Genomic DNA, 14,406 nt, shown 5'->3' on the forward strand with positions numbered 1-14,406 from the left:
GGAAGTGTCATATATACCTAGTATTCACTTCAAAAGAATGCAAATGCGACACTTCCTTGCTAGGAAGTAGCGTTGGCAGATATCTATATATCGAAGCAATAGATTTCTAATGCTTCTCAAAGCGAGATGTCGCATCTCTTTTCTATGTTTCATGATAAGATACAATATTCATTGCGAAGTGTCATGTATACCTCGTATTCACATCAAAAGAATGTAAATGCGACACTTCCTTGCCAGGAAGTAGCGTATGCGGATGTCCACGTATCGAAGCAATAGGATTCTAATGCTTCTTAAATAGCGATATCGCTCCTAATTTCTATGTTTCATGATAAGATATAATATTCATTGCGAAGTGTCATGTATACCTCGTATTCACATCAAAAGAATGTAAATGCGACACTTCCTTGCCAGGAAGTAGCGTATGCAGATGTCCACGTATCGAAGCAATAGGATTCTAATGCTTCTTAAATAGCGATATCGCTCCTAATTTCTATGTTTCATGATAAGATATAATATTCATTGCGAAGTGTCATGTATACCTCGTTTTCAGTTCAAAAGAATGTAACTGCGACACTTCCTTTCTAGGAGATAGCGTTTCCAGATGTCTACGTATCGTAGTAATAGAGTACTAATGCTTCTTAAATCGCGATATCGCATCTCATTTCTATGGGTCATGATAAGATATAAAATGCATTGTGGTGTGTGATGTATACCTCGTATTCGCTTCAGATGAATGTAAATGCGGCACTTCCTTGCAAGGAAATAGCGTTGACAGATGTCTACGCATCCAACCAATAGTGTTCTAATGCTTCTTAAAACGAGATATCGCAGCGCATTTCTATGTTTCACGATAAGACATAATATTCATTGCGATGTGTCATGTATACCTCGTATTCACTTCAAAAGAATGTAAATGCGACACTTCCTTGCTAGGACGTAGCGTTTGCAGATGTCTACGCATCGAAGCAATAGAGCTCTAATGCTTCTTAAAATGAGATATCGCATCACATTTCTATGTTTCATTATAAGATATAATATTCATTGCGAAGTGTCATGTATACCTCATATTCACTTCTAAAGAATGTAAATGCGACACTTCCTTGCCAGGAAGTAGCGTTTGCAGATGTCTACGTATCGAAGAAATAGAGCTCTAATGCTTCTTAAAACGAGATATCGCATTTCATTTCTATGTTTCATTATAAGATATAATATTCATTGCGAAGTGTCATGTATACCTCGTATTCACGTCTAAGAATGTAATTGCGACACTTCCTTGCTAGGACGTAGCGTTTGCAGATGTATACGTGTCGAAGCAAGAGAATTCTAATGCTTTTTAAATCGCGATTTTGCATGTCATTTCTATGTTTCGCGATTAGATATAATATTCATTGTGAAGTGTTATGTATACCGCGAATACACATCAAATGAATGTAATTGCGACACATGCTTGCTAGGAAATAGCGTTTGCAGATATCTACGTATCGAATCAATATAGTTCTAATGCTTATTAAAATGAGATATCGCATCTCATTTCTATGTTTCATTATAATATATAATATTCATTGGTAAGTGTCATGTATACCTCGTATTCACTTCAAAAGAATGTAAATGCAACACTTCCTTGCTAGGACGTAGCGTTTGCAGATATCTACATATCGAAGCAAGAGAGTTCTAATGCTTTTTAAATCGCGATTTCGCATGTCATTTCTATGTTTCGTGATAAGATATAATATTCATTGTGCAGAGTTATGTATACCTCGAATTCACGTCAAATGAAAGTAATTGCGACACATCCTTGCTAGGAAATAGCGTTGACAGATGTCTACGCATCGAAGCAATAGAGTTCTACTGCTTCTTAAAACCCGATATCGCTTCTCATTTCTATGTGTCATGATAAGATATAATATTCGTTGCGATGTGTCATATATACCTCGTATTCACTTGAAATGATCGTAACTGCGACACTTCCTTTCTAGGAAATAGCGTTTCCAGATGTCTGCGTATCGTAGCAATATAGTTCTAATGCTTCTTTCTAATACGCGATATTGCATCTCATTTCTATGTGTCATGATAAGATATAATATTCATTGCGAAGTGTCATGTATACCTCGTATTCTCTCCAAACGAATGTAACTGGCGACACTTCCATACTAGGAAGTAGCGTTTGTAGATGTCTCCGCATCGAGGCCATAGAGTTCTAATGCTTCTTAAAACGCGATATTGCATCTCTCTTCTATGTTTCATGATAAGATATAATATTCATTGCGAAGTGTCATCTATACCTCGTATTCTCTCCAACCGAATGTAAATGCGTCACTTCCTTGCTAGGAAATAGCGTCTGCAGATGTCTACGTATTGTAGCAAAGGGTTCTAATGCTACTTAAATCGCGATATCGCATCTCATTTCTATGTTTCGTGATAAGATATAATATTCATTGCGAAGTGTCATGTACACCTCGTATTCAATTCAAAAGAAGGTAAATGCGACTATTGCTTGCTAGGAAATAGCGTTTGCAGATGTCTACATATCGAAGCAAGAGAGTTCTAATGCTTTTTAAATCGCGATTTCGCATGTCATTTCTATGTTTCGTGATAAGATATAATATTCATTGTGGAGAGTTATGTATACCTCGAATTCACGTCAAATGAAAGTAATTGCGACACATCCTTGCTAGGAAATAGCGTTGACAGATATCTCCGCATCGAGGCAATAGGGTTCTAATGCTACTCAAAACGCGATATCGCATCTCATTTCTATGCTTCATGATAAGACATAATATTCATTGCGATGTGTCATGTATACCTCGTATTCACTTCAAAAGAATGTAAATGCAACTATTGCTTGCTAGCAAATAGCGTTAGCAGATGTCTACGTATCGTAGCAATAGCGTTCTAGTGCTACTTAAATCGCGATATCGCATCTCATTTATATGTTTCGTGATAAGATATAATATTCATTGCGAAGTGTTATGTATACCTCGTATTCACTTCAAAAGAATGTAAGTGCGACACTTCCATGCTAGGAAATAGCGTCGGCAGATGTATACACGTCGAGGCAATAGAGTTCTAATGCTTCTCAAAACGCGATGTCGCATCTCACTCTTATGTTTCATGATAAGATATAATATTCATTGCGAAGTGTCATGTATACCTCGTATTCACTTCGAAAGAATGTAAATGCGACTATTGCTAGCTAGGAAATAGCGTTTGCAGATGTCTACGTATCGTAGCAATGGAGTTCTAATGCTTCTCAAAGCGCGATATCGCATCTCATTTCTATGCTTCATGATAGGATATAATATTCATTGCGAAGTGTCATGTATACCTCGTATTCACTTCAAAAGAATGTAAATGCGACTATTCCTTGCTAGGAAATAGCGTTTGCAGATGGCTACGTATCGTAGCAATAGAGTTCTAATGCTTCTTATATCGCGATATCGCATCTCATTTCTATGTCTCGTGATAAGTTATAATATTCAATCCGAAGTGTCATGTATACCTCGAATTCACTTCAAAAGAATGTAAGTGCGACAATTCCATGCTAGGAAATAGCGTTTGCAGATATCTCCGCATCGAGGCGGTATGGTTCTAATGCTTCTTAATACGCGATATCGCATCTCACTTGTATGTTTCATGATAAGATATAATATTCATTGTGAAGAGTCATGTATACCTCGTATTCACTTCAAAAGAATGTAAATGCGACTATTCCTTGCTAGGAAATAGCGTTTGCAGATGTCTACGCTACGTATCGTAGCAATAGAGTTCTAATGCTACTTATTTCGCGATATCGCATTTCATTTATATGTTTCGTGATAAGATATAATATTCATTGCGAAGTGTCATGTATACCTCGTATTCACTTCAAAAGAATGTAAGTGCGAAACTTCCATGCTAGGAAATAGCGTTTGCAGATATCTCCGTATCGAGGCAGTATGGTTCTAATGCTTCTTAAGACGCGATATCGCATTTCACTTTTATGTTTCATGATAAGATATAATGTTCATTGCGAAGTGTCATGTATACCTCGTATTCACTTCAAAAGAATGCAAATGCGACGCTTCCATCCTAGGAAATAGCGTTCGCACATGTCTACGTATCGTAGCAATAGAGTCCTAATGCTTCTTAAAACGAGATGTCGCATTTCATTTCTATGTTTCGTGATAAGATATAATATTCATTGCGAAGTGTCATGTATACCTCCTATTCACTCCAAGCGAATGTAAATGTGACACTTCCATGCTAGGAAATAGCGTCTGCCGATCTCTACGCGTCGAGGCAATAGAGTTCTAATGCTTCTTAAAACGCGATATCGCATTTCACTCCTAGGTTTCACGATAAGATATAATGTTCTTTGCGAAGTGCAATGTATACCTCGTATTGACTTCAAAAGAATTTAAATGCGAATCTTCCTTGCTAGGAAATAGCGTTTGCAGATCCCTACGTATCCTAGCAATAGAGTTCTAATGCTTCTTAGATCGCGATGTCGCATCTCATTTCTATGTTTCGTGATAAGTTATAATATTCATTCCGAAGTGACATGTATACCTCGAATTCACTTCAAAAGAATGTAAATGCGACACTTCCATGCAAGGAAATAGCGTTTGCAGATATCTGCGCATCGAGGGAATAGGGTTCTAATGCTTCTTAAAACGCGATATCGCATCTCACTTGTATGTTTCATGATAAGATATAATATTCATTGTGAAGAGTCATGTATTCTCGTCTACACGTCAAAAGAATGTAAATGCAACACTTCCTTGCTAGGGAATAGCGTTTCCAGATGTCTACGTATCGAAGCAATAGAGTTCTAATGGGCAGGGGTAAAGGTCCTTCTCACACCCGAGAACCATCCTGTTTGTCTCCATGGACTATGGCAGCGGTCTTATTGTTGCAGAGCTCTGGATCCTATCCTTCGGGCTTCAGGGTCTCCTCTTGCTCACTTCCCGACTCCTCCTCCGTCGAGCACGTCACGCTACCTCGGTGCACAGCCCTTCCGCGAACCTGCTGTCTTGTTATCCGCCGAGGAGGCGTCTTATGGGTCGCTTCTTCCATCAGCTCGCCAGTCTAATCCGTAGAACGTAGAGAGAGAAACGAACGGTGGTCGGGAGGGAGGGGGGGGGGCGAGGTTCTACCATCGTGTATTTCACGCTCCTCGCAAATACAGCTATCGCGATGGTCCGTGTCGATCTTCTCGCATGGGTGGTGATCTGTGAGCTAGTCTAACCGAAGCAGGGGGGGGGGGGTGAGCGAGCCTTGTGACTTCACCACGTCACAGTACATACAAATTAGCGATTAAGTAGCTATGTGTTCAAATTCAATTCCGAATAATGCACTAAAAAGCATCCCAGACGACAAACGGCAAGATGGTAGCGACACCATGCCGGCACTATATTGCCACTTCCGAGGAGTGTCAACTGATTCGTAGTCATCTGTGACCAGATTCGTTGACTAAAATGCCAGAACGTGTTACCAGCGCGTTCTTGACAAGCGAATCGCGCAGAACCAGCACCATGGTGACACGCGTATTATCGCTCCATTCATGAATTTCCTCAGCAATGACGCAGGATCACATTTGGCAATGGGGAACCTGTGCTTTCATACAAATTAGAACCGTTAGATGTCAGTAGATGTTCAGCATATGAGTATTGATAGACATTTTGATGGTCGTTTTCCTATATTTATAGTTATTGAGCGAGTCGTATATATTTCTTTCAATCCATCATAGACTAAAAATATTATTTATAAAAAAAATATTACTTATAAAATAAAAATTCATGCTGTTGCGTCCCTAACTTCGCCTTGTGTAATTTTTGAAATAACATGCTGTCATCGTATTTAATGTAACCCTCAATTGCATGAATTTGTAACAATAAATTGAAGAAAATATATATAAAATAAGTGTGTATATTTTTATGACAAAGTAATTATCGACTTTATGGAAAAAATCGCCCTATCGAGCTAGTTTATAGAAAATAATAAAATCGAGTTCTTATATCTTTGTTTTGTGCCGGTGTATCTATATTGGAATCAAAATAAATAAATTACACAGTTTAGTCATTTTTCATATTTGCTTATAATTTTTATGGAAACAGCTTCCCCATTAGTAAATGTCAGCCTACGCCACAACCACGCGTGTAGCTATGGTGAGCTGATAGTGTCATTGTCACGGCCGTGTAGCCCGTGTGCTATATCTCGGTGCTTTAATAGTGCCGTGATACGAATGCCGCCCCAGTACTAACAGTATGCCATTTCGAAAGCTGAGTAGGAGCACTTTGTTAGCACAGTTCTGTCACGGAATTCGTTCCATCCGTTGTCATTGGCGTGCCAATCGCTGGCTGTTTGGGATATTGTAGTGCATGAGGCAGACTTGTTTCTTATCATCGTCAAGGAGATGGACTTTCACTCCCCACGTTTTGAATTTTTTAAATTATTGTTTGCAATTTTTGCCGTTTCTGTATCTCTATGACCGCATTGTGGATTCAACTTATGTACGATCTTTTTGGTCTTCATCTTTTCTTACATGTAATATTATATATGTGATGCACGTTTGTTATGTAATGCTCCGATTTGTAAGCCTCAGAGACTTTTATTCTTTGGTAAAGCAACTTATTCGATTAATATATATTTATTAGACATAGATATAAACAATTAGAAAAATGTTATTAAAACGATATTAAATATGTTGTTGCAATTATATATTTAAGGTCTGAAGATGTAGATGCAATTAATGTCCGATATTTTACGTGATCCAATCGACGTATCGAGTGAGGCTATGAAATATAAAAATCTTTTACTATTCTTCGACCCCTTTACATGTTAAATGAATGATTAGTTCTGCAAGACAAGAAGCCTGAATTAGTGAGATATCTAGGAACATAAGTAATTTGTAAGTAACACATCTTTTCTCTTCGAAATATTTGCCTTTGCATAGAATAGAACGTATAGATATAATTGCCTGTTTTGTACCCATTTCGGTCCAATTCTATTATAGCCTTTGAGCAGAAGTAATATTGATTATACTTGATTTTTGCAATAGTTCTTTGATTAACAGATTTTATTAACCTAGAATCATCATTTGACGGATGTATCAATCTACTTTGTAGCTCCATCAGTTTCGTTTTCTGCTCGCTACTTTCCATTTTCAGTTCCGTATACTTATCCTTTATCATCATCATATATGTTGCGTAAAATTACAATAACTTTTTGTCCTCAAATTTTGCGGATATTTCAATTAAATTTCCTTTGATTAAATAAACGGAAATTAAAAAACAGTGGCACGTACCATTTCTTGGAAACGTTGTATCGTAATTTGCATCTGACTGTTTTGAAAGGCACGCACTTTACTTAACGTTTGCAATGATTCGGTTAGCGAAGTAAAGAAATATTCTACTTTCGAAATTGTTGGCTCTTGTAATTCTAAGGCAAATATATTCATCTGTCGACATCGTGAACATTGTTTTTTGGCAAAATTTCAGAAAAACAAATATATTATAAGTAAAATAATAAACATCATAATATTAAATTTAACTCTGTTCATCGTTGCCTTGTTGGACACATCCATAACAATATACAGGTTGGGGCAGTAATAATTAGCACCTCAGATATCCACGAAACTGTAAGTTTCATAGAAGTTTTTGCCAATATAAAATTGCATAGTACAAAGGGCCCATCCGTTGATAAAAATAGTTTTTTTGTAAGTGGAGTTATGTTGGACATATGAAGGTTACCTTCATTTTTTAAAATGAATTGGTATGTCCATTCTTCCGTAATACGATAGAGCATTTTAAAGCAAGTTTAACGATCTGTAACATGAAGGCATTGAAGGTTACAAAAAGTAAAGAAAGGCGATAATACTCACGGATTTGATAGTAATTAAAACATACGTATTATAAACAGTGGTGGAAGGCGTAATACTTACCGTTTACTTCACTGTGAATAAACACTTTTCGAAGGGCATTCCAATAGTTTGCAGCATAAGTTAAACATGATAAGATTAGTATTGAAAAATCGGTTCGAATACGTTTGGTTAGGCTGTCCTTTGTGTCGTTCATTTTATAAGTACTAAGCTGCGGATTTCTGAGAACAGCTCACAAAATTGTTGAACTATGGAAGATTATCATTGTGAATTTGAATCAAAAGGTAATTAAATTCCATTAAATAGTAAACAGATCTCAATGTTTCATTTTAGATAGTAAGATTAGATACTCTTTACAAAACTACAAGAATGGATACATACCTTTCTGTTATTATTATTTCATAAAGAATTATAATTGCAATTATATAGTTCATTGCGATAAAAAATGTTTCTCAGAAAATTCCAAATATTAAATTAAAGAATCAAGTAAAACATTTTTAATAATTACGAATATGAAAAATACTTGAACATTCCAATAGAAAGATGTCTAAACAGGAGTTAGAAAAGTTAAATATTCAATTTCAATTCCAGAATTCATCTATAAGAGGTAAAATGTTTTGAAAGCTTTAATTACAGTCTTTAATGCAAGCAGTTGGGCAGTATTTCAATTTTTAAGAAAATTGATGAAAGTCAACCATTTTGAAGTGGTCAGAATCTTTGTCGTTTGAGCAATAAGTGAATAACAAATAACTGCATAAATTCCAGGCTTAAAAACTTATGGATTAAATCCTATGCAGACTCGTTTATGAGCGAGTTACTAAATAATAATCCACACTAAGTAATCATTTTAAAACTTAAATGATTACATCTCGCGAACTTTCAAAGATATCAGAAGCGTGAAAAGTATGTGGTTTATCAAAAACTCTTCTAAAAGAACGGACGAAGCCAATAGAAATCTTTGTTGAAGTAAGCAAGTTCTAAAGTTCTAAGCAACGCGATGGCCCTTATCTGCCTATGTTTCATAGCAAGTAAGTTCTGAATTTCTATGAAATCCGATGGAATTCCTCACTACTAATGTTTCAAAGTAAGTTCTCAAATTCTCAGTTCTACGCTTAAGACTATGTGTGTTCTATATATCTATGTAAAGTGATGGTTCCTATTAGTTGTGACGGAAACCTATATATAGTAAGTCAGGGAAGCTCGAAGGGGATAATTATCTAAATGCTTTAAGGTGTAAAACGAACTTTAATCTAAAGCGATCTATCGTTCCAAGGTATCCGCTCACGTACAACTTTTCCTGAGCACCAGATGCTCAGAAAGTAGCAAAGCGATAGACTACACGACCCTGGGAACCCTGGGGCGGAACAACCCTTGAAACATCGAAATGCTCCTCCTCTCGACTACGCCTACCCAAGTACACACTCAGGTCGCGCGATACTGAAGTCGCGGCATGTTTATTTATGGTCTCGACCTGGGTTTAACTAACAAGGGCTACGGGAAACTACGCAACACACCCCGAATTACCGCGTATCATAACTCGCTTCACGATATAAGATACAATATACAATATGCGACACAAGAAATGGGACGCTTTAGCGAATAAGCACTCACGTTCTCTTCTTCAGGTTCCTTGAATTCGCTGGGTGTCCCTGAGGGGATCATCGTGATCATTTAAATTGCATAGCGCCTCGTGCGCCGCGCTCCCATGGCCCACCTGCAGGGCCGCTGGACTTTTGACTTCTCTTTAGGGGGTTAAGGATGGTTGAGGACCTTCTCACATCCCAGAGCATTACAAAGCACAGAAGCATATAAGCATAATGCGATGCTATGAATATTACATCTTATCATGAAATATAGAAGTAAGATGCGCAGCTGCGTTTTACGAAGCATTAGAACTCTATTGCTTCTAAACCTTCAGATCTAGAAACGATAGTCCGTCGCAAGGAAGTGTGGCATTTACATTCTTTTGAAGTGTAGAAGAGGTATACATAACACTTCGTAATGAATATTATATCTTACCATCAAACATAGAAAAGAGCTGCGATATCGCGTTTTAAGAAGCATTACAACACTAGAGCTTCGATACGTAGACATCTGGAAACGCTATTTCATAGCAAAGAAGAGTGGCATTTACATTCTTTTGAAGTGTAGACGTGGTAATCATTACACTTCGCAATGAATATTATATCTTATCATGAAACATAGAAATGAGGTGCGACATCGCATTTTAAGAAGTATTACAACTATATTGCTTCGATACGTAGACATCTGGAAACGCATTTCCTAGCAAGGAAGTGTGGCATTTACATTCTTTTGAAGTGTAGTCGAGGCATACATAACACTTCGCAATGTATAATATATCATATCATGAAACATAGACATGAGAAGCGATATCCCGTTCTAAGAAGCGTTAGAACTATATTACTTCGATTTGTAGATATTTGGAAACTCATTTCCTACCAAACAAGTGTGGCATTTACATTCTTTTGAAGTGGATACGAGGTATACATGACACTTCGCAATGAATATGATATCTTATCATGAGACATAGAAACGAGATGCGATATCCCGTTCTAAGAAGCATTAGAACTCTATTGCTTCGATGCGTAGAGATCTGCAAACGCTATTTCCTAGCAAGGAAGTGTCGCATTTACATTCATTTGAGGTATATGCGAGGTATAAATGAAACTTCGCAATGAATATTATATCTTATCATGAAACATTGAAATGAGACGCGATATCGCGCTTTAAGAAGCATTAGTACTTTATTGCTACGATACGTAGATATCTGGAGACGCTATTTCCTAGCAAGGAAGTGTCGCATTTACATTCTTTTGAAGTGTAGTCGAGTTATACATTACACTTCGCAATGAATATTATATCTTATCATGGAACATAAAAATGAGATGCAATATCGCGTTTCAAGAAGCATTAGATCTCTTTTACTTCTTTAAAGGAATGTAAACTCTGCAGTTCCTTGGAACGGGATGGTGCTTCACAGTATCTGCGTGTGAAAACCATGAAGTTCTAATGCTCCGCGCAACGCAATAATACATCTCATTTCAACGTTTCAGAGTAAGTAACCTGTAATCTTCTAAGCATATCATTATGCTCATCTGCTCATTCACTTCAAACGAATGTGAATTTTACAGTTCCTTGCGGGTAAGTATAGTGCTGTGCACAGAAGGTTACAGCTCACTTACTTTGAGATGTTAAAATAGTATGCGCCATCGCATTGCGTTGAACGTTGGGAATTTGTTTTGACACGCAGACACTATGAAACACTATCCTGCTGCATGGAACCGTATAATTCACATTTTTTGTAGAGTTGAAGCAGATAAGCAAAATGCAGTGCATTGATGATTACAGTATCCTTACGTGGAAACATTGAAATGAAATGAGCCATCGCATTGCACGGAGCATTAGAATTTTACTGCTTTGACGCATATACTGCAGAGGAGACATTTCGTTGCATAGTACTGTAGAATTCACATACTTTTGAAATGTAGAAGAGGATAAACATTATGCTTTGTATAGAAGATTACAGCTTATCTAATTTGAAGCGTTAGAATGAGATGTGACTTCGTATTGCATGTACCAGAAGGATTCAACTGTATTGCCACGCAGACACTGTTAAGCGCCATCTCGTTGAATTGAACTGTAGATTTCAGATTCTTTAGAAATGTGGAAGAAGATAAGCATAATGCTATGCGTAGATCATTACAGCTTACTTACTTTGAAACGTTGAAATGATGTGCGCCTTCGCATTGCATGTAGCATCAGAAAACCATTGCTTTTACATGTAGAGACAATGGAGCGCCATCTTGTTGCAAGCAAACGTAGGATTAACATTTTTTTCAAGCTTAGAAGCAGATCATAATAATGTGATGAGTAGAACATTACAACCTACATACTTTGAAACGATGAAATGATATGCGTTATCCTGTTGCTAGGACCTTACTTACTTTGAAATGCTGATATGAGATGCGTCATCCCAATGCATGGAACTGTAAAATGTACATTCTTTTGAACATGTCAAAGCAATTGAATTCCAAAATTTTATGCAACGCAATGGTGCTTCTCAGTCCTGCGTTTGAAGGAAATGAGTTGTTAGTTTGTATACAACTTAATTATGCACACTGTGATTCACGTTACAAAGTATGCAATTTCTACAGATCCATGTAACAGGACATTGTTTCTAAGTGGCATCTTATCAAAGCAATTGAATTCCAAAGCTACGTGCAACGCGATGACTCTTCTTAGATTTACGTTACAAGGTAAGTAATTTTAAAGGTTTTATACGAAGCAAATATGCTTATTTTGGTTGTACGTTATAAGGCACGTAATTTGTACAGACCAATGTAACTGTATAGTGCTTCTAAGTGTCAACTTGACACAATAAGCGCTATGTAGATACACGAGTCCGTATAAATTACACACATTGTAATGTAGTATGTATTCACATTCTTTTGAAGTGTAGAAGCTAATAAACATATCGCGTTGCACTGAATATTACATCATATCATGACACATTGGAATGAGCTGCGACACCGCTTTGAATGAAGTATTAGAAATCCATTGCTTCCACACGTAGACGTCTAGAAATGCCATACCTTTGCAAATCAGTTTATGATCCACAATCTTTTGAAGTCTGAAAGCAGATAAACATAATGCGTTGCATTGAATATTACAACTTGTCATGAATCACTGAAATGAGATGCGACATTGCGTTGAATGAAGTATTGGAACTCCATTTCTTCGACAAGTAGACATCTAGAAATGCTATCGCGTTGCCAGGAAGTGTAGGATTCACATTTTCTTGAAGTGTAGTGGCAGATAAACATAACGCTATGCATTGAGTATTACACCTTATTATGAAACATCGAAGTGAGATGCGAGATCGCGTTGAATGAAGCATTTAAACTCTATTGCTTCGACACGTAGACATCTAGAAACGCTATTCCGTTAAAGGTCAGTTTAGGATTCACATTCTGTTCACGTTTAGAAGCAGATAGACATAACGCGTTGCATTGAAATTACATCCTACCATGAAACTTTGTAATGAGACGCAACATTGCGTTGAATGGAGCAGTAGAAGTATATTTCATTGGCATGCAGATAATATGGAGCGCCATCTTGAATTGTATATTTCTCATTCTTTTGAAGAGCTCCAGCAGATAAGCATAATGCTATGCATTGAAGGCTATAGCTTTCTCACTTTAAAACGTTGAAATGAGAAATACCATCGCATTGCATGTAAAACTAGCACTATACTGCTTTGACACGTAGACAATACGAAGCGCCATCCCGTTGCATGAAGCTGTATAATTCACATTCATTTGATGACTAGAAGCAGTTAAGCATAATGCTATGCATAGGGGATTACAGCTTGCTTACATTGAAACGTTGAAATGCGTTGCGCCAACGCATTGCATGGAGCATCGGAACTCTCTTGCTCTGACACGTAAACACTATAAAGCGCCATTTCGTTTCAAGGAATTGTAGAATTCACATTCTTTTGAAGTGCAGAAACAGATAAGTATAATGCGATGCACAGAACGGTACAGCTTTCATACTCTGAAACTTATCGCTTTGTACGATTCAGAAGAATATGAATTTGCAGTTCGCTGCAACCAGATGGCGCTTCATAATATCTGTGTCTCATTGCAATAGAGATCTACTGCTCCAAGTAATGCAATGGCGCATTTCAATTCAACGTTTCAAAGTTAGTAAGCTATTAATTTATATGATTAGCATTATGTTTATCTGATTCAGCGCATCATAAGAATGTGAATTCTTCAGTTCCAAGCAACGGGATGGTGGTTCGTATTGCCTGCGTGTCAAAGTAATTGATGCCTGATGATCCATGCAATCTGATGGCGCTTTTCATTTCAATGGTTCAATCCAACGAGACTGTAATCTTTTGTGCGTAGCATTATTCTTGTCTGTTTGTACACTTGAAAAGAATGTGAACTCTACAGTTCCTTGCTATGGGATCTCGCTACATTGTGTCTTCATGTTAAAGCTATTGAGATCTAAATGCTCCATGTGTCTCAATGGCGCGACTCATTTCAGCGATTCAAACTAAGTAAGTTTTAAGGATCTCTACATCGCATTATACTTATCAGCTTTTACACTTAAAAATAATAGCAATTCCAAATTTCCTTGCCACTGGTTAGTGCTTCATATTGTCTACCTGTAAAAGCAATGGAGTTCAAAATCTTATGTGCATCACGAGCGTTCGTCGCATTTCAAAATTTCAATGTATGTTACCTGTAACTCTCAATGCTTCTTCTAATACCTATCTGTTTATACACTTCAAAAGAATATGACTTCTACAGTTCCATGTAACGGGAAGCTGCTTCATAGCTTCGGCGTGTCAAAGCAATGCAGTTCTAGTGCTATATGTATGGTGTTGGCTCATCTCTTTTCAACGTTCGAAAGTATGTGTGTAATGTTCTATATATCTTATTATCCATATAAGCTTCTATGCGTCAAATGAATGTGAATCGTAATGTAGTTACAAGCGACTGTACGATTCATGATTG

This window comes from Xylocopa sonorina, unplaced genomic scaffold (assembly GCF_050948175.1).
Source record: "Xylocopa sonorina isolate GNS202 unplaced genomic scaffold, iyXylSono1_principal scaffold0234, whole genome shotgun sequence".
Taxonomy (NCBI): Eukaryota; Metazoa; Arthropoda; class Insecta; order Hymenoptera; family Apidae; genus Xylocopa; species Xylocopa sonorina.